Source organism: Muntiacus reevesi, chromosome 2, assembly GCF_963930625.1.
Source record: "Muntiacus reevesi chromosome 2, mMunRee1.1, whole genome shotgun sequence".
Classification (NCBI taxonomy): domain Eukaryota; kingdom Metazoa; phylum Chordata; class Mammalia; order Artiodactyla; family Cervidae; genus Muntiacus; species Muntiacus reevesi.
In genome coordinates, this window is record NC_089250.1 from 73,014,606 (window position 1) to 73,040,555 (window position 25,950).

Genomic DNA, 25,950 nt, shown 5'->3' on the forward strand with positions numbered 1-25,950 from the left:
TGCTGGGCATGAACTCTCTGGTTGACAGGTTTTTGTTTTCTTTTAATACATTAAAGATTTTCCTTTTGTTTGCTTGCAGTGTTCCAGTGAAGAACCTGATGTTACATGTACAGCATCTTTTTTCCCCTCTGGCTGATTCTACAGTTTTCTCTGTATCACTGACTTTGAGCAGTTTGACAATGATGTCTTGGTGTGATTCTCTTCATGTTTCCTATGCTTGACTTAATTGGACTTCTTGGATCTGTGGGTTTATAAGTGTTCATTGGGCTTGGACATTTTTTGGCCATTATTTCTTTAAGTATTTTCCTCTCTGGTCCTTCTTTCTCCATTTCTCATCTCTTTTCAGAGATTCTAGTCGCCCATATATTAAGCCATTTGAAGTTGGAAAATCTTCTAACATTTTTTATCCCTCTTATGGGACTTATGTTAACGGATGGTAGTACTTCTCTTTGAATCCTGACTGTTCTAACTTTTGCGTTACATACTCTATTCAGTCCTTTTCCCTTGGGTTCTCCAGCCAGCTTTCCCATGTAACTGTGTTGTCTTTGACAGTATAATTTTGTATACAATGTTTCTATACATGTGAACTATTAGGTTGAAATATTGTATTTCCAAACCAATTTTCACCACTAGATTCCATCTTTTCAGGGCAATGTTTTATTTATTGTTTAGATGTATCACTCATGTGTGTCTTTATTTATTTATTTTTTTTAATATTATTTTATTAGTTGGAGGCCATTGACTTCACAACATTTCAGTGGGTTTTGTCATACATTGACACGAATCAGCCATAGAGTTACACGCATTCCCCATCCCGATCCCCCCTCCCCCCTCCCTCTCTACCCGACTCCTCAGGGTCCTCCCAGTGCACCAGGCCCGAGCACTCGTCTCATGCATCCCACCTGGGCTGGTGGTCTGTTTCACCATAGATAATATACATGCTGTTCTTTCAAAACATCCCACCCTCACGTTCTCCCCCAGAGTTCAAAAGTCTGTTCTGTACTTCTGTGTCTCTTTTTCTGTTTTGCATATAGGGCCATCGTTACCATCTTTCTAAATTCCATATATATGTGTTAGTATACTGTAATGTTCTTTATCTTTCTGGCTTACTTCACTCTGTATAATGGGCTCCAGTTTCGTCCATCTCATTAGAACTGATTCAAATGAATTCTTTTTAACGGCTGAATAATATTCCATGGTGTATATGTACCACAGCTTCCTTATCCATTCGTCTGCTGATGGGCATCTAGGTTGCTTCCACGTCCTGGCTATTATATCATGTGTGTCTTTAAAGTGTTCCTCTGTATTCATACATTTTCTTTTTTTTTTTTCATTTTTTTCATACATTTTCTAATAACTTCAGTAGCATTTTAAGATCTAGAATGATAAAGGTAATAGAAACCCATGCTAGTTCTCCCTCGCCAATTAAACTTTTTAATAAAAAAAAAAAAATTCCTAGCAGTTAATCCATTTTTATTTAGATTTCTTTATTACCAAAAAAGCTAGAAAACTATCTTTTGTCAAACTGGGGGGTCATAAGTTTGATAAAGTCTATAGTGATTAAGATACTGGAAAGTAATGATGTGCTCATGCAATGTAAGAACTTGAGTGTGGTGTGGTATACATGAAAAATAGGACTCCTTTTCATTTCTAAGAATCCATGCCTAGAATACATTTCAAGAAATTAACAAAGATATGTATATATGACTGTTCTTAAGTGTTCTCAGAAATAACAAAATAAAGAGAGCTCAAATATCCAAGTAGAGCACTGGCCCAATCAATAATAATCCTGTCCTGCAGTGAAATATTAAATATTAATACGATGGATAGACCAGGTTCATATTTACTCACAGAGAGACCCTCCCCCAGCTTTGCTGCTCAAAGGGAAAGTATTTAAAGTCTAATTACTTTCAGAGATTGCTGTGTCTCTAGAGAGAAAATTTAAAGGACCTTTATGAAAGTAAAACTTTAATCCTCGCTTAGAATCTCACGTGGCTGCTTTTAGAGTCTTTAAACATTTCTGTTTTGGTGATTACAGTGGCAATGAATCATTTTTCAGTTACAAAAAGAAGTATTTCAAGTTTAAAGAAATTCTTCATTGGATATACGTTGATCACTTAAATCATTCTTGTCCTTGGAGAACACTTCTCTCTCGTTCCTCTCCTGGCAAACGCCAGCTTCTCGTCCCACCTCTCCAAAGTCCCCAGTCGCTGAGTCCTTCTCTCCCTGCTACCCCACTAGCAATCTTATGTGCTGTGATGTCTGGCTTTAATTTTATTTTTTCTCCCACTGTCTTCCCATTAGCATGCCAACCAGCATTGGTGGATTATCATGCCCTTTATGAATCTATGAGTACCTTCAGGCAGAACCCTCACCAAGCAAAATATCGAGGACTTTCTGCTTTTGTTCAGCGTTATGAATGTGAGGACTGCAGCATGCCGTTTAGCTGCAGCTCACAACTTGCTGAACACCAGCGGATTCACCAGGTAGAGAAAGACCACAGATACGATGAAGAGACAAAGGCCTTTAGGCATCGCGCATCATTTACAAGGCTCCAGCGAATCGATACTCTGGATAAACACCTTGAATGTGACCAGTGTGGTGAAACCTTTAACAGAGCTTCAAAGCTCATTCAACATCGGAGCACACACAGCGGGCTGAAACCACACAAGTGTGACGTGTGTCAGAGGGCCTTCCAGTTTCTTTCATCCCTGATTACGCATCAGAGATTTCACGCTGGCAAGAGACCACAACTGACTCAGCGTCAAAGAACTCCTGCACAGAAGAAACTCTTTTTCTGTACATTTTGTGGAAGGATCTTTCACAGCTTCTCAGAAAAAATCCAACACCAGAAAACTCATACAAGAAAGAAATATTACACATGTAATCACTGCAAAAAGGACTTCAACCCATATTCACAGTTTCTCTTACATCAGAGAGTTCACTCTGGAGAGAGACCCTACAAATGTAATGATTGTGAAAAATCGTTTAAAAGCCAATCGAACCTTAACAAACATCAGAAAATTCATAGTGGAGAGAAGCCCTTTTCATGTAATGAATGTGAGAAGGCCTTTACCCAGCTCGTAGATCTTAAGCGTCATAAACAAATCCACTCTGGGGAGAAACTCTACGTCTGTGATAACTGTAAAAAGACCTTTGTCCGTTTCTCGGATCTAACGCGACATCGAAGAACTCATACTGGAGAGAGACCCTACAAGTGTAATGTTTGTGAAAAAACCTTTAAACATCAGTCAAATGTTATTAGACACCAGAAAAGTCATTCTGAAGAGAGGCCAGAGACATTAGAGAGGCCCTTTCCATGTGATGGATGTGAAAAGACCTTTCGCTATTACTCTGACCTTAACCGACATAAAAAAATTCATACTGAAGAGAAACCTTATAAATGTAGTGAATGTCAAAAGGCTTTTAACCATAGTTCAAATCTTAGTAAGCACATGAAGATCCATACTGGAGAGAAGCCCTTTGTATGTGATCAATGTGGAAAAGCGTTCAGTCTAAATTCGAAACTGTCTCGACATCTGCAAACTCATGATAAAAAGAAACCTTGACTGTAGAAGAGGCAGGGGGCATTTAGAAATCATTTACCTTTTACTAGAAATCGAAAATCTAAACCAAAGAGATCAACGTGGAAAGGGTATTAGCCAAAGTCCAATTCTTCTGCATGAATTCATCCTATGTGGAATATTTTAGATATTTAAATGTTGAAGAAACAGGGAGATGTGATCAGAGATGTATTTTTGGTATTTCATTGACTCAGTTCTTTGAGCAAAAGCAGCTAAACGTGCCGAAGCAAAACCTGAACCTGAAAACGGCAGTTCCTATGATGGGAAATAGACTCATAGGCAGCTTGAGGGTGGAGTAAAAAGAACAGACTCATTTTGCTGATTGTTCATTATCTACTTTCACTGGACAACTAAAATCCTAGTTTTAAAAGAGGTGGCCCTCTATTTTGTATGGAGGGGATACAACTCTGATCTAGGCATAAGTAAGGACCACAAAAGCCATTTCTTTGGAATTAAAACTTCAGAGAAGAAGAAACTTTGCCAGTAGACAATGAAAAACAAAAGGTGGGTCACAATTTAAAAACCTAAAAGGGAAAGAGTTAAGAGGGAAAACATGAGAAATTTAAAGGTGCTGGGCCAGTGGGCTACAAGACAAGGTTTCTGCTCCTTGTCTAAACGGATAGAATTCATAGACATCTGCTTCCTGGAGTAGTTGGCACCATTATTGGATGTATCTAGAGAACCAAGAGAAAACGGAGAGATGGCAACAATTCTATGACTTAGATTCAGGACTTGGAGAATCCATAGTAGTGTTACTCAAAATAAGTTGATTTCCTGTATTCCCTGATAAATAAGTCACAAGCTTTCTAGGGCCTGCTAACACTGGTGGGAAATGTTGAATACATTCAAGTCTTGTGTCAGAAATCTACACTTCTCTGAATCAGTTCCCATAATCATTGGTGGCAGCTTAGCCCTGTTCAGTCAAGTGGGGTTGGGCATAGTCTAACACGTCTCTTTAGGACTGGTCTCAATCCACAGAAATTGATGGAAAGACATTCAGTTTCTTCTTTGAGGGTCATTCTCTCATCTTTCTGACCTCTGCTTTCCCAGATATTAGAGTATTATGGTGGCTGCCACAGAGATAAATTATTGTGTAATCATTGGAGGCAGCTCCTCATCTCATGTTCATTCCTTATGTGCTTTTTTAAAAATCTCTAAGAAAGCATATGGACATAAGCCCACTTTTTGCAAATAACCTATAAAACTATGTGTCTGTTAAGTTATATATATACTGAAAATGCAACTGAAATAAGTTTAAAAGATGAATATAAAATAAATGTGATCAATGAAATTATGAAAATGTAAAATGGTTATTGGGATGGGGAGGGGGAAATTGGGCAATTACTCCTAATTTTGTTCTTTAAAATTCTGGTTTAGAGTCAAATGGGAACTATTCTATGTGTTTAAAATATATTAAGAATTTCCAACAATGCTCTTAACTCTGGAGTCTATATTAAAAGGAGAAAAGAAGAAGCTTAACAGAAAAGAACAGCTTGCTCTAAAATGTCTAGTATTCCAAATTTTGCTAACAGATTCAATAGAAACCTAGATTCCAATAAATGCCTTCTTTTTTTTTTCTTGAGGGGGAGGGCTTCCCTAGTGGCTCAGAGGGTAAAGCGTCTGCCTACAATGTGGGAGACCGAGGTTCGATCCCTGGGTAGGGAAGATCCCCTGGAGAAGGAAATGGCAACTTTTTAAAAATATCCATTGCCATGATTCCTGGGGATAATCACTAATTATAAGCCCTAAGTCCCTAATTACATGAAAAAGGAAAAAGTTAGGAGAAAACAGAAAAAAAAAAAAGGAAATAGCCATTATGCAAAAGTTAGGCCATTCAAGACATTCTCATTGGAAAGTTTCAGCTGAAAAAATTTCCTATTGGATTTTAACATTAAAACCACATAAGATATTTCTACTGTTTAAGAAAATAATAGTTGTTGGTATGATAAATGGAGAGAGAGCTAGAAATGCTTATATAGAGACTTAAAATGTCATCTAAACACTAACCTAGTGTGTACAACTTTTTCTTTTTGCTTTTAATAATTAATTCCTTATTTAAATTGAGTTTTCACTGTCACACATTTGAGGATAGAATCCAACAGGGTGTTGAGGTGAGCCACCCCCTGGCCCCCAACGAAAGATACACTGAAGTCTTAACCCCCGCGTGCAGGAGAAACCCCATTCTCCCGTGTCTCCTTTACTCGCAGCTACCACCACGCTGACACTCCTCGCACCGGATATGTGGGGGGTTCCCCACACCAAGCCATTCTGTGATATTGCTTGGGGGTCATAATTCAACTCAATTCTGACTCTCTACCTGGGGATCAGATACACAGGTGAAGGGCCCAAGTCCCAGAAGACTGCCCCTCATCCCTAACTTCAAATCCCAAGTCCAGGTGCTCACCTGTGCTTTGGTAGGTTGGCTCGAAATCAGAAGTTCCACCCCACCCCAGCTAGAGCAACTTGCTAGAGCAACTCACAGAACTCAGGTGAACAGTTTATTGTAAAAGGAAATTAGGGATACTGACAAACATTCAGATGGAAGAGGTGTGTAGGACAGGAAGCAGCCTGGGGTTTCTGGGCCTGTCATTCACCCAGCAACTCCACTTGGAAGCTCTCCAAACCCCATACTGTTGGGATTTTTATGGAGGCAGCATCATCAAGCAGGCATGATCTATCCATGACCAACTCCATTTCTCAAACCTCTTGAGATCCACTCCAAAACATGGGAAGTACATCCCTAAACAACTTACCTGGGATTTATTCATCTTCAAAGAAGAGGGCCAAGAGTGATGACATCAGAGCTGGATAAGAAAGAATGAAGGATGGAATCATGAGACATCCAACACAGCAGCTCTTACTATTATCTACCAAGAAAATGGCCCTTTGACCCATCTGGTCTAGGAAATACAGGAAACAACACAGTGAGGGAATATCCACTTGTCAGAATTCTGAAATGATCACGTAGAACTTTTTATATTGAGAAAATGTAAGCGGTGGGCTTGCTTCCCTGGTGGCTTGGCGGTAAAGAATCTGCCTGCCAATGCAGGAGACTCAGGTTTGATCCCTGGGTCGATAAGATCCCCGGAGAAGGAAATGGCAACCCACTCCAGTATTCTTGCTGGGAAATCCCATGGATAGAGAAGTCTGGCGGGCTACACTCCATGGGTAGAAAAAGAGTCAGAGGTGACTTGGCAGTCAAAGAACAAATGTAAGCGATGGTTTTCTATGGAATGAATCCTCATGAAGTGTCTTTTTCTCTCTAACACATCTGCACCCTTCCTTTGCCCTCCCATTGCAATGTATATTTTTCTTCTGAAAGTTGAACTGAGGCTTTCATGAATCACAATGATCAATCAAAGGTCTTTGAATATGGTGTGATCACCCAGGTTTCGCTCACCCTGGAGAGGAAAATTCTGGCTCCCAAACTCTTCTTTCAGGGATTCTTGTGTCTCTGCCTTAAAATCCTAGGGAGAGGTTTCAGTTTAGAAATACGTTCTCCCAGGTGTTATTTCTGTCCTCGGGGCCTCCTGCTTTTTCCTTCACTGGGATGGTTTTGTTTCTACCTGGGCATAGCAGTCACATTTCCATCAGTTGGACTCTGCATTTGGACTCCCAGCGTTCAAGTGCCTGGTGAGCTGGACCTTTTCTAAAGCCCAATTAAGGCTGCAGAGTGAGACAAACCTGCAGGGGGCAGAATGAGCCTAGAAGCCTCGATTATGCCTTGTGACCTAAGGAAGATAGCTCCAGTGGTTTATCAAAATACATAGTATAATTGCTTCCTAGGGCACAGAGAAGGCAAGTCACCATGCCAGAAAAAAACAATGAGGGCAGGCGGGGGGATGTATATCACAAAGATCGTGCGTGTGTGCTAGGCTGCTTCAGTCGTGTCCGACTCTTTACGACCCCATGGACTCCTGCCAGGCTCCTCAGTCCATGGGATTCTCTAGGCAAGAATACTGGAGTGGGTTGCCATGCCCTCCTGCAGGGGATCTTCCTGACCCAGGGACTGAACCTGCATCTCCTGCATTGGCAGATGGGTTCTTTACCACCAGTACCACCTGGGAAGCCCCACAAAGAAAGCCTCACAATGAGACTGGGAGTAAAACAGACCTCACTAAAACAGATTTTTAAACAGTTTTAAAATCTCATTTACCAGGGAATAAATCACTTTAGCTTTCTGTAAACGAAGTTATAAAATGTGCTCCTAAAGGCGCGGTAATGCCGACTTCACAGCCTGGTTGGGTGGACTGAACGAGATAAATAAAAATCTTTGTAACATTGATCGCAAGGGATACAAGTCCAGAGTGTATTGTATTCTGGCTTGTTCCCTGCAACATAAGGTGGTTTTTGTTTTGTTTTTCACCTCACCAGGAGGCATGTGGGCTCTTAAGTTCCCTGACCAGAGATCCAACCCAAGCCTCCTGTGGTGGAAGTTCGGAGTCTTAACTCCTAGACTGCCAGGGAAGTCCCACGGGCTTGCTTTTTACAAGTGCTATCTTGTTTTACCTCAGAACAACCCAAGGAGGCAAACAATATTCCTAGGCTCACTTTTCAGATGAAAAAACATGATGAGTGTAAATAAGATGCCCTGGGAGGCAGTGCTCTTCTGTGACAGGGCCTGGTCTAAACACAAACTTCTTGCTCTTAAAACCTCAGGCGGCACAGCAGACATTGCCCTGCCCCCCAGCCCCCTGAAATCTTTTCTGGTCAAGTCTGCTCCCTGGCCATTCCCGCCAACTGAAGCTCACATTTTTTCTTCCAATATATGCACAGTATAAAATAACGAATACAATGATTATAACATTTGTTTCTATAATAAATATTCCTTCCCTCCCCTGCTGTTCTCCACTACTCTTCAACCCAGCCTAACAGGCTGCAGGTCCAAGTTGCATCAGTGGAACTTTGGGGACAAGATTGTAGCTATTTGTTGCTCAGTTGCTTAGTTCTGTCCGACTCTCTGCCACCCCATGGACTGCAGCACATAGGTCCTGTCCATCACCAGCTACTGGAGTTTGCTCGAACTCATGTCCATTGAGTCGGTGATGCCATCCAACCATCTCATCCTCTGTCGCTGCCCGCTTCTCCTCTTGCCCTCTTTAACCATGTACAAACCTTGCACCTTCACGAAGCACCTTCTTTTTAAAAACGGGGGGCTGCAGGGAGTGCTCGTCATGAGGTCTGCAAGTGAGGAACTCTGCCCTCTGTCGCCTTTCTCCCGACCGACCATCGACCATCGGGGAGCCCACCTCGGAGCGTCCCTGGAAAGGGATGCGGGCAGAGAGCGCGTCCACTCTCCGCGGACCGAGGCCAGCTCCGCCCGGCCCTTCGCCCCCGGCCCGGAGGGCTCGGAGCTCCCTGCCAACCCTTTATCTTGCGGGTGCACCTGCTTCGACCAGGTGACCACGGAAGGACGGGGTCCGGACGCTGCAGGACTCTTTCCCCAGAACAGCCTAGAGAACTGGAACACGGACTCGGCGGCAGAAAAGTGGAAAGGACGGTAGGTAGAGCGCAGGCCATGGCTCATGCGCAGAAGAGGCCGCCGGGCCGTCCTCCCCAGGTTCCCACCGGGCGGTCCACGCTTTCCCGGACTACATCCTCCATAAGGCGCCGCGGCCGCCGCCCACAGCGGGGGGCTCCCTAGAGGAGCTTCTGCCGTCATTACCCGGCTTGGGTGATCGCCAGGAACCATTAAAGCGAAAAGGTGCATATGAACTTCATCGAAGACTACACCTGAGAAGTGAAGATGACAGGCTATGAAATGTCCCCCCAAATGCAAATGGTTCCCCAGGCCTTCTCTTTCTCTTAAACTTCTCCTAGGAACACCAGAAGGGCTTCCCAGGTGGCGCTACTGGTAAAGAATCCGCAGGAGACGTAAGAGATGCGGGTTCAATCCCTGTGTCCGGAAGATCCGCTGGCGGAGGGCATGGCAACCCACTCCTGTATTCTTTTCTGGAGAATCCAATGGACAGAGGAGCCTGGTGGGCTAGCTCAGTAGGGTCGCACGGAGTCAGACACGGCTGAAACGACTTAGCAGCAGCAGAAACACTAGAGGCTGAGAGTCCCTTATTTTTCCTGCTGTTGTTCCCACTCAACATCAGGAAATGCATTGGGGAGTATGCCCAGTGAGCATTTCACAGGTGAGAAAGCCTTCTACCATAGCCTGGATCTCATAGGGGAGCAATCAGAAAGATGTGTGTTGCATGGTTGCCTGGCTTAGTGGCTTGGAAAGAGTAGGATTGAATGATTGAGTGCAGACAAGAATATCAGAGGAAAAAGAAGGGATTTATGGCACTGGGCAAAAACTGTGAAGATCTTTGTGTTTGTATTAGTTTTCTATGACTGTGTAACAAAGTGCTAACGACCAGGGTTCTTGGTCTCCTTAATCAATAGGAATCAATAAGAAGCCAGACAAGAAATTCAGGCAAGGCTTTGTTGGGGCTCCTGCTGCAAGGCAGAGGGCACGGGGTTCAATTCCTAGTCGGGGAGTTAGCCCATATTCCTCTCAGCCAAAAAGCCAGAATATAACAACAAGAGAAATATTATAACAAATTCAATAAAGACTTTAAAAATGGTCCACAAATAAAAATTTTTAAAGAAATAAAACATCAGACAAATCTATTAAGCTTAATTCTATTTTTTTACATATACATGTTTAGATAAAGTTATGTACATTAAATACATATGATTGTGTGAATTTAGATAAAATTTAGAAAGATACTGCAAGAATGAGGGGGAATCAGAAAGGGGCTGGGGTCCTGAGTTCTACAGCTTCCTAGGTCTCCAGCCCCACTCCTCAGCCCTGTCATCACGGAGCTCAGGAACTGGTTCTCCGAAGTGATCATCCGTCAGGGAGTCTGGGGGAGGGGAGGGGAGAAGTCGGGGAGAGGTGGGAGGGGAGGGTAGACGGCTGGAGGGAAGATAGGGAAGAGAAAGAAAACAAAAAGGCAGAGGCGCAAGCAGATATTGGATAATGCAGTTTCCACTTTGGCCACTAGGGGGAGGTATTATCGCAGATCAGCGGCCATTGATGGCAGGTGAACTTCGCTGCCCGGGCAGAAGGCTCCCGCTGCTGCTAACCTGGGTGGACTCATCTGTGATGGATATCTACTACTGTTAGTTGCTTCGCTTTTGTTTGGTCCTCCTGACATATATACCACTTTTTCCTGATGACAAGCACTTCCATTTTTCTTTGGGGAACAACCCTATTCCCATTAAGGTCTACCATATACACTCACATAGGCTGTGCACTGCACAGCTTCATTCGATCCCTCCATTTAAACTGCAGGGTGGGGTCCGCTGGAACTAACTGAGCAGTACTCAGCCTATACATCTTTCAGTGTCAGCCATTGAACGATGGTGCAGTAAGTTGTCCATCTTAACTCCTGGTCTAGGTGGAGTTTGATTTATTCTGATATGGATGCCATGAAGCCATTGCCCATTAATACCTGCCATGTAGATCCCTGGAGTTATCCTGGTTACGATTCTTTCTGGCTCCAACCAATTCCTTTCTGATTTCATTAGCCAGAGATACTTCCTGTTGCTGACAAAGAACTGACAACAAGTCACAGTCTACACCTCAAATCTTCCTCAAACGGGAAGCCGGATCTCAGCAAAGGGTCTTGAGTATTAAGATTAAAATTCATTTTTATTCATTATCAATTCATTTGTGGCTCAGCTGGTAAAGAATCCACCTGCAATGTGGGAGACCTGGGTTCAATCCCTGGGTTGGGAAGATCCCCTGGAGAAGGGAAAGGCTACCCACTCCAGTATTCTGGCCTGGAGAATTCCATGGACTGTACAGTCCATGGGGTCACAAAGAGTCCAACACGATTGAGCAACTTTCATTTTCATTCATTCATTCATTTATTCATATAATAAATATTTGGGAGCACCTCTTAGATTTGTATATTTATTGAACCAGGAAACTGTTTTACTAAATACACAAATCTAGGCTGCCTGTGATGTAAATAGTGACCCCTGGGGTTGTGCAGTGCACAACTTGGGCACCTCTCCTGAACAGTCCTGGACACCACTCTCTCCTCCAATACCCATGTCTCCTCAAATGCATGGAGACCCCTCCACCTCAATAGGGGTAAGTGGGGGGTCTCGCTGTGAAGTGGCAGGACCCCCTTCCTGTCTGGACATCACGCCCCCTGGTTTCTTCCAAGAGCCCAGGCTGTGCTGGGAACAGTCTCTGATGACCCCGTAGTAAACAGGGCTGGCCTCCCGGGGCGGGGGCCTTGGGCCAGGCCAGATGGCACTGAAATAGTTCATGGAAGGCCTCCCGGAAACGCTGGGACATGAGGGCGTAGACGATGGGGTTGACGGCGCTGTTCACGTCGATGCAAAGGCGGCAGAAGAGAAGGAAGCCAAGGTTGAGATAGGGCGGGCTTAGAAGGGAATTCACCACCACCAGGGCGCGGTAGGGCAACCACAGCAGAGCGAAAAGGACCCCCACCACAGCCAGCATCTTGGTGACCTGCCGGGTGAGACAGGAAAATAAGAACCGCATGGTGCCAAGGGAGAATCCTGGCTTCCAGGTCTCTCTGTGAGCTTGCAGGACAAGTGACACAAGAGTGTGCGGGCCTGGCCAACCTGTGATTGCATGCATGTCCTCACTTCAACTCCATCCTCACCCAGAAAACTGCTCTGCATCCTTCTGTGCTCTGCTTGAGTCTTCAGAAACCTCCCAGCTCCAATCCACCTCCAAAGCCTTTGAATGCGTGGCTCCCACATATTGGAAGCAATATTCACTCATCCACTGAGCTTCAGTCCCTTTCTCTATAAGATGGAGACACGGTACTGCTGTCATCATAAGTGGACAAGAGAATTGAAGGAGTTCATGCCAGTAAAGAATGTAGAATAGTGCCAAGCATATGAAATGCTTTTGTGGGTTTATTGTGGGTTTACTACTGCAGCTGCTACTAACATACCCACTATTGCAACTGCATGGGGTTCAGAGCGGGCACAGCTGGGTTAGAATCCTGGCTCCACCACAAACCAGCTGTTTGGCCTCGGACTGTCCCTCTCTCCAGCTAGATCGCTTCTCCCCAGCAGACGCAGCCACAGGCTTCCTCCCGGCTCTTTCACTCGCCCCGCTCCCTCCCTCTGACCCTCCTTCCTGCCTTTGCTCTTAGCCACCTGTTTGCCCCTCCCTGCCCCCTCCTCCTCACTTCCTAACTCTTCAGGTCTCCGCAGCACTTCCCTCACAGCACAGACTAAATAAAGCCTCTAAGAGGAGTGCACCCTGGACGGTGTTTCAGAAGATGCCTAGTTTCTAAATCCTGGAATGAAATCACCACAAGGGGGCGTCTGTCAAGGGAGCCGGGACATCACTAACACAGCGAAGGATAGCCGCGCGCACGTGCCCCGGACCTTGGAGTCCTCGTGACCCCTCCAGAGAACAAAACGTGGTGGCAAAGGTCCACTTAATGAGCTTAAACTGCTCAGATAGTCCTGTCACTGATTCTGTGACCGGGAAACTCTGGATACATTCTATCAGCTCTCCGGAATACGGGAGAGACAACCTTCTCATCAAGGCAGAAGCTAGCCTGGTGTTCCAGCATACAATTACTTCTTAGAGTCTGTGAGTTTAGTTCCTCTCCTAAGAGGCTTGGCTCTGGCTGAGTCAATAAATTCATGTTATATAATATTCTCCAGGAGCCATGAAAAATCACAGGAATTCCCTAGAAGGTCTTGACTTCCGATTGTACCAAATTAAGATTCTGTTCCATTCTATTTTACGTTCACTTGGGTGAGAAATACCAGCAGGGTGGTGGGCTCTGGAGCCAGGTTTCCTGGATTCAAATCTTGGTTCTGTCACTTACCAACTCCGTGACCTTGGGCAGCCTCTGTGACCCAGGTTCCTCTGAGATGATGACATACGATACATCACGGAGTTGGTGTAAAAATTCAACATGTAAACTTGTGTAAAGCACTAAGACCAGTGCCTGGCACAAGCAAATACCCAGTAAATGTTCACTGTTGTTATTATTATGCTCCACCTTGCGCTGGGCCTTCTGATTTCCTTAATTTAATGCCTTTTGCCTGTTGGAATTGTGCACTGCACTCTTCAAGGACTCTCTGAGGCATGAAAGGAATGCTCAGTCCATAGACCCCTTTGTTATAAAAATAAAACATTAATGCCCCAACAAAACAATAGCAACAGGTACCATAACTGAACACTTACTATATGTCAGATTTATATTTACTATCATCCATTGAGGTAGATATACACTATAATTATTCTTATTTTCCAGTGGAGGAAATCAAGTCTCAGCAAGGTGAAGTGACTTACCCAAAGCCACATAGCAAGACATTAGCAAAGCTAGGGGCCAGAACCTAGGTCTAGAACACTCTTTTCACTACCAGAAGTCTCACCTGCAGCATAGATCAGGCAGGATTTTGACCCCAGTCCTTCCAGGATGAGCCTGAGAGCAGTAACAGTGATAAATAAGTGGAAGGGCAGGAGTTGCATTTGTCTGGAACCTAAACTTCCTATTTCAGACCTGCTCAGCCTGTGTCCTGCCCCCTTCCCTCTAAAAACTACTTTGATCTAAGTTGTCTACAAGCAGGATGCGCCAAAGGGGCTTTTGGAGGCAGCTGGAAGAGCCCCCGCCCCCAAGAGCATGCCCATCCCACGAGGCAGGGAGATGGCACAGATGGTTCTTGCCTGGCTCCGGAGTGATTCAGCCAGGACGAGGTGCCTCCGCCTCCCACATGAGCTGTGGGTCGGGGTGGAAGGCTGAAGATAAAGACCAGCTGGACCCAGAGAGCGGTCCTCCCACCGCACTCCTGGAAGCCCTGTGGTATGCTGAAACTGCTGGGTCAGGGCTGAAGATACAGGGGGTCTGGGCAGTTGGGGTCCTGCTCCCAGGTCCGCTGCGGTGTCACCTCGGTCACTCCCACGTCCCCTCTGCCTGTTGCCTTGTCCGTAAATTCAGGTAGTAAACCTCCCAAACAGGAGTGATTTCAGGAACCACCAGATAATCAGGCACACAGCAAGTGCTCAGTAAATGCTGGATTCCTCCCCAGGACCCAGTCTCCTCTTGTGCTTTCAGAATGTCCGTTGAAGCAGCTTTAGCACCAGAGGGTGTGGAATTGTCTTGGAAAGTCACTTCACATCTCTGAGCCTCACTTTCCTCATCAGTAGAAGAAGGGGAATAACGGCTATGGTGGAGGGACTTGCTGAGGAAGTTTAATAATAAACCAACGTGAATTTAGCCTTTAAGGTCTGACTCTTTGCGACCCCATGGACTGTAGCCTGCCAGGCTCCCCTGTCTGTGGGATTTTCCGGGCAAGAGTACTGGAGTGGGTTGCCATTTCTTTCTCCAGCGGATCTTCCCAACCCGGGGATCGAACTTGGGTCTCCTGCACTGCAGGCAGACTCTACCATCTGAGCCAGGAGGAAAGCCCAAGTTTGTGACATCGACTCTAAAGGAATCATTCCAGTTCTGTGGGCACTCCAAATTGGTCCACATTGCCATGACCTCATGCAACAGGAGAGGAAATAGGCTCAGAAAGGCAGAAGTGATGTCTCCCAAAACCAGCGCAATAACTAGCACGACCTGGATTTGAGTTTGACTCCAGAGGGCTTCCCTGGTGGCTCAGACAGTAAAGAATCTGCCTGCAATGCAGGAGACTTGGATTCCACCAAGGGTCAGGAAGACCATCCCCTGGGGAAGGGAATGGCTACCCACTCCAGTATTTTTGCCTAAAGAATTTGGACAGAGGCGCCTGGCAGGTTACAGTCCACGGGGTCGCAAAGTCGGACACGACTGAGCCACTAATCCGTTCACTACATTTTTGACTCCAGAAGGGCCCAAGGTGCCATCCACCAATCTGCAGCAGGCTCAGTACAGGGGTCCGAAAGAGGCGGGGAGGAGGGCCCTACCTGCTTCCGGGAGTTGAGGGCTCCCCTCCTGCCTCGGGAAGACAAGCGCCCTTGGCCTGCGGGGGGTCGCCAGGAGGCAGCGGCCCCGCGAAGAGCACGCGCGCTGTGAGCGCGTAGCACACGGTGGCCAAGCCCAGGGGCAGCGCGTGGAAGAGCGCGAAGTCCAGGAAGTAGACAGGCAGGTAGAGCGGCGCGCCACACGGTGGCCGCACTGCGCCTGCACGCCGACGGCGTACGCGGCCTCGCGCGTGTCCACCAAGAAGAGCCAGCACGCAGCAGGCGCCGGTGCCAGCCACACCAGCGCCGCGATGCGCTTGGCCCGCGCCGCGGGGCACAGAGCCTGGGCGCTCAGAGGGCGGCAGATGGCGAGGTAGCGCTCCACCGTGAACGCGGTGATGGAGCCCGTGGACGCGTTGATGCCCACGTACTGCAGGTAGGTGATGCCCAGTCAGCCGGCGTGGCCGAAGATCCAAACCCGGGCGGAGGCCGCCTCGGTCACGGTGGGCACTCCGGCCGCCAGGAGCAGCAGCAGGTCCGCGGTGGCCAGGCTCACCAGGTAACAGTTGGTGGACGTGACCGTGTGGCGGCTCCGGACCACCACCAGGACCACCACGGCGTTGCCCGCCACCCCCATGGCGCACACGAGGGGCACCAGGGTCAAGGTCATGCCTGGACAGTCAGTGGAGCGCGGGGCATGAAGCCGGGGCCGGACAAGTTTGCGCGCTCAGAGTGCTCGGTAGGCTTCTCCATGCGCCCCGGTCCGCGCTGCCCCCCGAAGGCAGTAGCGCGTAGGGGAATGACTCCCGGGTGCAAAGGTGTCCTCGGAGAATCTCCCTGCAGGAAGCTGCGCGTCTCGGGGTGGAAGAGGGGGGTGGGGTCTCGCAGCCGTCTCCAGCTTAACTGGTTTCTCCAAATCCAGGCAGGGTCTCACTGCCACTAGCCGGGACGCTGGCAACTCGGGGGCTTCAGGAGTTAGGCTCGTGCTGCTCAGTTGGCGCGATCGCTCCCGGGGAGCGTTCACTGCAGGAGAGCGTTCTGGATTGTAGGTTCGCGCTTCAGCAGGGGACCGGGCACCCGAATGCCGCCTCCTTCAGGACCGACTGCAGGAGCGCTCTCAGCTCTTAACCTTCCTCTCCAGGTTCTGGGGGATCAGGACTCCAGGCTCGGGGATCCAGTCGATGAAGCTCGGTGCGCGGACTGACCGACCTTCGCCTCTCTAACCTCTTTCTTCCCTGGCTCTGCACGACCCCCCGAGGCAGGCTCCTCTATGTTCTCTTGTCCTCTCCACTGATGCCACGTGGCTCATTCTTGTTGCCCCAGCCCGGCATCAGTTTTTTCCGCCAGCTCCTGGCACCGCACGAGGTCAGGTGGGGGACGCAGGGTGCGGTGGGGAACGGAAGTTGAAAAAGGAGCGGGGCACTCTGCTCGTGCGCGCCTACCCTGGGCTTTGCTTCCTCCCTTCTTTCTCTACTGGAGCATCTCCCCTGGACCCGGAGGTGGGCGGCGGGTAGGGGAGGAGTCGGAGACCCGCTGGCTTCCCAGCACAGTTCCGGGAGCCGATCCTGTTCTCCAGGGCAGAAACCTCAGCAATGCTCCTGACAAATGGGGAGCAGAGACCCAGAGCTGCGGGCGGGAAGGGAAAGCTACTTGCTCCTCTGGACTTGGGTTGCTCCTGTCTCCTCCTAAACGTCTCATCTTGTCACCTTTTCACTTTCTTTTGCTTACTGTCCCCAGTTTTCTTTCCTTCCTCCTGAAGAGGACCTGTAAATTCTTCGAGGGTGACCCCACTCCCTGACCTTCCCACAGGAATCTCTCCCATCTCTAAGACGGCGCCATTCACAGGCAAAAACCTGTTAGGAATCTTAAGCTGTGTTTCTGCTGCCGAAAAGAGGCTTAAGGGGAGTTGAGTGAATGAAAGGACTTGTCTCTTCACTGAGGAAGCTTCTTGAAGGTGGGACCACATAAGCTTCATAAGAGGCATAGAGACTGCCTCCAGGAAGTCTAGCTTCCTGCCTGCAGCTAACTGATGCTGACCGTTGTTTGCTGCTGGCGATTCATCGGTTATGATCTCTAAAAATTATTTCTTCATCTGTGAAATGGAATGATAACGATAGAACCCACCTCGGAGTGTCCTTGGGAGGCTCACATGACTGATGTGGGGAAAATCCATGTGGAACACTTAGCTGTGCTTGACTGTGGCAAGGAGCGAAAATAGGGGTAGTTACAGTTCTCTGTCCATCCATCTATCCATCCATCGATCTATCCCTCTCTTCCCCCTTCTTCTTCCCCTTCTTCTCTGAAGAGCTCGCTCTGTCTACAAATCTGATAAATGGACAAAGAAAGAATGAGAGGGAATTTGTCAGGGGAGTATTCTGGGGGCACCAGCCAAGATCCCACTGTCCCCGTTGTCAGTCTTTATAACGAATGATGACTAATGTGTGTGAACCCTGGGTATTGCCTGGCGATGCTCTGTGTGCTTTACAAATATGTAATTCTGTACTCTCAATGTCCTGTGGGGAAAGTAGTATTAGATCCCCGCTCTGCCCTGTTCAAACTTTGACACACAATCCATGAGCTTTATAACATGAGTGGTTGTTAGATAATTATAACAGAACACACGTGAATCAAACTGTCCTCAATTATCAGAAAGCAAAGACTATCAAAGTGGGAAGGGAAGCCCATTCAATAATTTAACACATGTGCATGGATGGGCTTCTCCTGTGTTAGAGGCTGAGCTGGGTTGTTATGAAAAGTCAATTTAGAATTAGGCAAAGTGGGCATGATTGCTCCCATTGTACAGATGTGGAAACTGAGTCTTAGAGAGATGAAGTGATCTACTTGGTGTTAATTGACAGTAGAGATAAAGTAGGTGTTGGGACCAGATCTATCTGGCTCTAAACCTTCCACCAGACTCTGCCCTTTTGAAGGCATTTCAGTTAGGGGGCCACTGTGAACACAAAAGATGGGTCCCTGGCTTCCTAGGACTTATAGTGTAGTAAGGGAGGAAGACAGGAAACAGATAATTACACTTGTTGTAAGAGGTTTGAAGGTATTACAGCAAGGTATTGAGGTACAATTAAAAATAAAATAAATATAATAAAAAAATAAAATAAAAATTAAAAAATAAAAAAAATACTTCTTTTTATTTGAGGTTTTGACCACACCGTGTAGCAAGTGGGATCTCAGTTCCTCAACCAGTGATTGAACCCACACCCCCTGCATTGGAAGCACAGAGTCCTAGTCACTAGACCACCAGGGAAGTCACGGTGATGCATCCCCAAGAAAGCGACATTTAAGCAGAGTTCCTGGTCGTTCTATTTGTCCATCATCAATTCCATCCCGAACAATTCTAAGTTACTAGCTTTCTTTTCACCCAGTATCCACAGAAAATAAATTTTATATAGTATCTCAGTATACCTCACACACTCACACACACACAACGAGCTGAAACAATTTTTACAAAATCACGCTTGGGCTTACCATGAGCAACGTGTGCTGGTATTTTCTATTCTATTTTATTTTTTAGAAAGACTGGTTGCCATCTGTTAATTTGGTTCCTGATCCACGTTTTGTGACCCATCCTTTGAAAAACACTTCAGCCAGCCTTGCTAGTCCTATCTCCCCTCCCAGTGATCGGGCTGGAGAGAAGCAAGAGACTAGTTCTAGTTAATGAATCATGAAGGATTATTGCTGGGGGGTGGTGCTCCGGGGAGGTTATATTCTTATATAACCAGCTCTAGGGGAAGGGAGGGGTGGGGCAGAGAAGGAGAGAGGGAGAGAGGGGAGGGGAGAGAGAGAGGGAAGGGGGGAGGGAAGGCTCCAAGGAGCGTCACTGGAGGGACACTCCAGGCCGTCTGTGGTCCGATGGTGGTGATGCTGTTACAAGAGGGAGCCTTCTTCCTCTCGGTCCTGTAAATTGCCACATGAAGAACCTCTGGTCTGAGACCTGAGCACAGGTGGGTGGCCTCGCTGATTCACAGGCTGCTCCCACCCGCCTTGGCTTCCTTCAGATCAACAGGGAAGAGACAAGAGCCCCTGCAGCTGATGCCGCAGAGTCGCCCAGTCCTTGACCCGATCGGAACCCAGCACTTGAACTCATGTCTAGGATCCCCGTGGCATTTCCAGGTGGACAGTGAGGCAGGGTATCAGAGACGTTGGCCTTCTTGCCTGGTACCTTTTCCTCCCTCCGCTCATCCCGAGGATGGTCCTGTGGCCGCCAGCAGAGGGCGTCCGCTACTGCCAGCTTTCCAGTCCCTGGACCATTCACCGTCTCGGCTGGAGACCCCAGGGCTCTCTCCACCACCTCAGCCAAGGGAAATTAGCACCGCCTCGCCCATCTGACGTGCTTTGAAGTCAGGGTAGGAGAAAGGTCAACATTCACATTTGTGACTCTGGGAAAAATCACATAATCCTCTCTGAACCTCAGGCTTCTCATCTGTAGAATGGGGATGACGATGGTCCCTTTGCTCATGTCAGAGGGCTCTTGGGATAGAAGACAGAAGGAGGTTCCAGCCTCGTGTTTTCCAGTTTCTAGGTCAAAGAGGAAGAGGCTCCCGAGGTGAAGTGTGGGATTGTCAGGAGGGCTGGAATTAGCCTTCACTTTGCTCCGTCCTTTGGGGCCGGGCACCCAGCAGGGAGCCCGGTGGGTGTCCTGAAAGGAGCTGAGCCTCAGACAAGCAGTCTGACAACCTCCTCATCCTCATTTCTGTCCTTCAGAAACATCAAACTTGTCCCCACTTCAGGGCCTTTGCACTTGCGGCTTTTCCTGTCTGGGATATTCTTTCCCTTTCTCTTTGCAATTCTGGCTCCTGCTTATCCTTCAGGTCTCAAATCAAAAGCTATCTCCTCAGAGAGGCTCTCCCTGGCCACTCCGTCTAAGATCGCTCACCGCCCTCTTTGTGACACGAGTCTCCAGGGAAAATTATCTTGCTAATTTATTTCCTTGTTTGTTGCCAGTCTGTCACCTAGGATGTAAGTTCCATAAGGAGCTTCTTGTGTCCCTTTTACCACTGGACCACCAGACCTCAGTTCAGGACTTAATATGCAGAGTTGTCCAATAAATAGTTGTTGAGTAAATGTATGAAATGTTGGACTTCTCAGGAGGTGCTAGTGGTAAAGAACTTGCCTGCCAATGCAGGAGATGCAAGTGATGTGATTTGATCCCTGGGTTGGGCAGGGCAACCCAGGGATCAACCCTCTCCAGTATTCTTGCCTGGAGAATCCCACGGACAGAGGAGCCTGGTGGGCCACAGTCCATAGGGTCCCAAAGAATCAGACACGACAGAAGCAACTTAGAACAGTACAGCTCACAGCACAGGAAATGTTGGTGAATTCCATGTATTTGTAAAGACTGGGCCAGACGCTTCTTTCCATGTGTATCTCACATGGATAGGAGGAAAGTTCTGTTAGCCCCCGCTGAAAGGAAGGGAAAACGACGTACAGAGAGACCTAGTGATTTGTTCAATGTCACACGGCTACTAACTAAGTGGTGGAGTCTGAACTCTGCTGTTTGTTAGCTGTGTGACTTTGGGGAAAATAGTTTACCTCTCTGAATCTCAGTTTCTTTGCCTCTAAAAAAAGATGACAACAATACTATCGAGCTCTTACACTTGTGTGAGGTTTAAAGCAAATGATGTACATGGGGGTTTTTACAGAGTTTGGGGCACGTCTGATGGCGTGCTGGAGCCAGCTCATGAGAGCCAGTTGCAGGCATCTCTTCCTCAGTCCTCTTCCAGTGACAACATGTGGGTTGCTTGAAATCACATGGTAGGAGTATTTACACCATGGAAATCAGCAAACACTATATGTGAGGGCTTTTTTTTTTTCCTTAAGGAACCAGTTGTTAAGCATTTACTAGCAAACTCCCCACACATTGCAAGCATCCAGCAAACACTAGCTATTATTATCTGTAATGCTCTTATTTTTATAGGGGCAAAAGTTCATGTAACACTTGGGAAATTAAAAAAAAAAACGTGTGGGTGAGTCACTGCCTAAGCAAATGACAAGGCAGCTTTTGTGGGAACGGGAGATGGGATGGGGGCTGGGTGTCGTGGGAGACCAGCGTGCTCCTCGGGGGTGAGGACAGACACCTTGGGGAGTGAGTGGAAGAGTGGATGGAGTGCAGCCAGCTCAGTGCAATTGCTGACTCACAGTCTAAAAACACCCCAGAGCTGAGGGCGTGGGGGTGGAAGGGGCAGACGGTAGGATTTCTGTTCTCCATCCTTGTGAAAACCCAGCCACCGAGATGTGCCTTTGGATGTCAGTTCCTTTAAAGGACAGATCAGATGCGCGGCCTTGAAGCTCCACCCGTGTGTCCTCCCCCAGTAATGACATGTGACTGCAGGGACCCCGAGTCACTGGGCTCGCCTTGAGTCCTGGCATTCAAATAAACATCGTGGTAGCAGCATAGAGTGAAAGGGAAAGTAATTTTATTTTTAGTGGAGTTTCTGGAGAAAACCCACAAAGCTGTTTTAGAAAATCCCCTTTTCTCATCTCAGTGTCTCAGTATTTCATCCTTCAGGCAGCAACGTTATGAATATTTTCTCTTTCCCTCTTGTTTCTAACCTGCCTGCCTCCCTCCCATCTCAAAAGTATCCACTTCTAGGGCAAATATGATACCCAATCCATTCTTCTTCCAATCAACCCTCATTTTCAACGGGGTTTTCAATTGGGTAAAACCTTAACCCATAACGTTCAGTGGAGTGGAGTAGACCAGAAGGGAATAGATAGACTGCGCTAGAATAGAATAGAATCAGATATGATTACATGGACTGGGATGGAATAGGACAGGGTAGAAAACATCAAAGTGCCTTGCACAAATTAAGACTAAATGTGGGGTCTTCCCTGGGGGTCCGTGGCTAAGAATCCGCCTTCCAATGCAGGGGGTACAGGTTTGATCCCTGGTCAGGGAACTAAGATCCCACGCGCTGTGGAGCAACCATGCCCATGTGGGGCAAATACTGAAACTAAGATCCTGGAGCCTGCGTAAGATGAATGAGTCCGGGCACCACAGCCAAAGAGCCCGTATGACACGAGGATGATCCCATATGCCCGCAACTAAGACCCGACATAGACAAACAAATGAATAAATATTTTTAGAAAACTGTTTTTCATTAAACTTTTATTTCAGTGTGTGTGTGTGCACACGAGTGCATGCTCAGTTGCTTCGGTCATGTTCAACTCTGCGACCCCATGGACTGTAGCCCGCCAGGCTCCTCTGCCCATGGGATTCTCCAGGGAGGAATACTGGAGTGGGTAGCCATTCCCTTCTCCAGGGGATCATCCCCATCCAGGGATTGAACCCAGGTCTCCTGCATTGCAGGTGATTTCTTTACCATTGAGCCACTGGGGAACCCCGTGTGTGTGTGTGTGTGTGTGTGTGTGTGTGTGTGTAGTTGCAAAGAAACAGGTATTTCCTGTGTGGGTTGAGGTCAAGAAAGTTTCAAAGTCATTATTTTGGCATGTCTTCTCGAACTATAGCTTTTCAGTCTTTGCAAAACTGAAATCTGTTTCACACCCTCCTTTACAGATTGGATTCCAGTGTGATTGGGGTTCTCTCGCTAGTGGTAAAGAACCCGCCTGCCAATGCAGGAGATGTAAGAGACGGGTTTGATCCCTGGGTCAGGAAGATCCTCTGGAGGAGGGCATGGCAACCCACTCCAGTATTCTTGCCTGGAGAATCCCATGGACAGAGGAGCCTGGTGGGTCAGAGTCCATGGGGTCACACAGAATCAGACACCCCTGAGGCGATACACGTAGCACGGACATGTGCAGTTTGGAAAGTGGAAGTAGAGTTGCAGTTTCGTTGCTTCTATTTCTGTTGGTAAGCAGTGTCCTGAAAGCCCAGTCACCATGTACAGCCGTGCAAGGTAGGGATGCTCTGCCCTTCACCTGGGGATGCATTATTCACGCCGTGCTATGGACCACTTCCCCTAGAGGTGCGCCTTGCGGTAGCCCTGCTGGAGGTGCAGGGATCTCAGTATTAGGGGGCTAATTTTTTGGGAGTTGAAAGGCCAAGCCTGGACATCCATGTTTTTTAGGAGCAAGTCTCCCACATGCAGCCTGGCTCTGGTTGCAGAGGCATCTTTCTCATCTGTGGACACAGCTAAGAGAGTGCATCCTGAGAGCCAGCAGTTTGAATGGTGCTTCCAAATTTCTTACCTTCCTGATTATCCCAGAGCCGAGCTCCCTGGTTAAGGCAGTTCTGGACGCTCATTCTTGGAGGTCCTCTCCTCTAGTACTTCGGACTCATTCCCTGTGTTAAATATCTCCTGGCTTAAGATATATAAGGAATTTACTTTTATTTGTAATCAAACCCTAACTGAGAGGGCACCCAGTTCAGGTCACATTAGTTCTTTTTAAATTAGATCAACTTAGAGTTTCATATTTCTTTTTCTTTCAAACTTTAAGCTTTTTATTTTGTATTGGGGTTGAGTTCAGTTCAGTTGCTCAGTCATGTCCAACTCTTTTCAACCCCTTGGACTGCAGCACGCCAGGCTGCCCTGTCCATCACCAACTCCCAGAGCTTGCTCAAACTCATGTCCATCAGGTCGGTGATGCCATCCAACCATCTCATCCCCTGTCATCCCCTTCTCCTCCTGCCTTCAATCTTTCCCAGCATCAGGATCTTTTCCAATGGGTCAGTTCTTCTAATCAGGCGGCCAAACTATTGGAGATTCAGCTTCAGCATCAGTCCTTCCAATGAATATTGAGGACTGATTTCCTTTAGGATGGACTGGTTGGATCTCCTTGCAGTCCAAGGGACTCTCAAGAGTCTTCTCCAGCACCACAGTTCAAAAGCATCAATTCTTTGGCACTCAGCTTTCTTTATAGTCCAAATCTCACATCCATACATGACTACTAGAAAAACCATGACTTTGATTAGATGGACATTTGTTTGCAAAGTAATGTCTGTGCTTTTTATTTTATTTTATTTTATTTTGTCTGTGCTTTTTAATATGCTGTCTAGGTTGGTCATAGTTTTCCTTACAAGGAGCAAACATCTTTTAACTTCATGGCTGCAATCACCATCTGCAGTGATTTTGGAGCCCCCCAAAATAAAGCCTCTCATTGTTGCCATTGTTTTCCCATCTATTTGCCATGGATGCTATGATCTTAGTTTTCTGAATGTTGAGTTTTAAGGCAGCTTTGAAGTCATACATATAAATGTAACCAACCCTCACTCCCATCCAGGTTGGCACATAACATTGAGTAGAGTTCCATGTGCTAAACAACAGGTCCTTGTTTGTTATCCATTTTGAATATCACAGTGTGTATGTGACCTTATCTACCCATTACTCAGATTGCACACAAAGGAAAACCTAGAAACTGACTCAGAAACAAGAAAACTGTTTTTAGATGTGTAGGAGTGATGATGAAAAGATTGCAAACTCCTATTTTGTTTTTTTAATCCCTATTGTTATAAACAACAACAAAGATAACTCACAGTTTTATGGTACTTAATCAGGATTTATGTGCCCCCTCCAGATCCACTCTAGCCAGAATTTGGAGGGGAGCAGAGGGCATCAGGGGAGAGAGGAGTGCTTGGCTCTGGGGACCCCACAGCTCCGCTTTCTCCTACTCTGCCAGTTTGAGAGGACAGGCTGTCCACACTCCTAGGTTCATGGCTCCTTTCTCAAAATCACCCAGACCTCTGCTCTGGTCATCATGTCCCCTCTTTCTGACTCTGTCCTTCCTTCCTCCCTCTTTTTTTTTTTTTTCCTTCCTCCCTCTTATAAGGACATTGTGACAACATTGCCCTCCCCCGCACACAATATTCCAGGATAATCTCCCCATTTCAAGACCCTTGACAATCACATCTTTGGCCATGTCAGGTGACATACTCACAGGTTTTGAGGATTAGGGCGTGGACTGCTTTGGGGTTATTCTGTCTACAACATGCTTGGTCCCGAGGGAGCTGGCCTTGTGACGCAAAGCTGATGGCTGGAGTCTGATGCGATTCTCCCAAACATACTGGCTGTTTAAGTGGAAACACTTGGCTGGGATATCTTCTTACTGCTTAGCATCTTCCCCTTTGGTCACAAACTCAGCCTGCTTCCAGTGCCTGATCTTTCCCTCCTGCAAGCCCCAAATCTTCAGGAAGGAGCTGAGACCAGAGAGAATGTAATTCCACCTCCTGGGATTTCCCTGGTGGTCAGTGGCTAAGACTCCGAGCTCCCAAGGCAGGTGGCCTGGCTTCAATCCCTACAGGGAACTAGCTCCCATATACCTCAACTAAAGATCCTGCATGCAAGTAAGACCCAGTGTAGCCAAATAAATGAATAAGCAAGTATTTTAAAACATTCTACCACCAGGTATCTGGCTGTATAGGTAATTGTTACTGAGCCTTTTCTCAGCTTCTGCTTGAGATGCTAGGAAAACTGTGGAAGACCAGACAGATAGCATGGAGTTTGCATACTTGTGGGCATGTCATGAAACACACCATCAAGTAAATAAACAAACAAAAGGAGA

At 47.0% G+C, this 25,950-nt stretch overlaps 1 pseudogene; it reads right to left on the minus strand.

Moving 5' to 3' along the window:
* Nucleotides 1–10,349: 10,349 nt before the first annotated feature.
* Nucleotides 10,350–16,147, minus strand: LOC136157203 (thyrotropin-releasing hormone receptor-like; annotated as a pseudogene).
* Nucleotides 16,148–25,950: the final 9,803 nt, after the last annotated feature.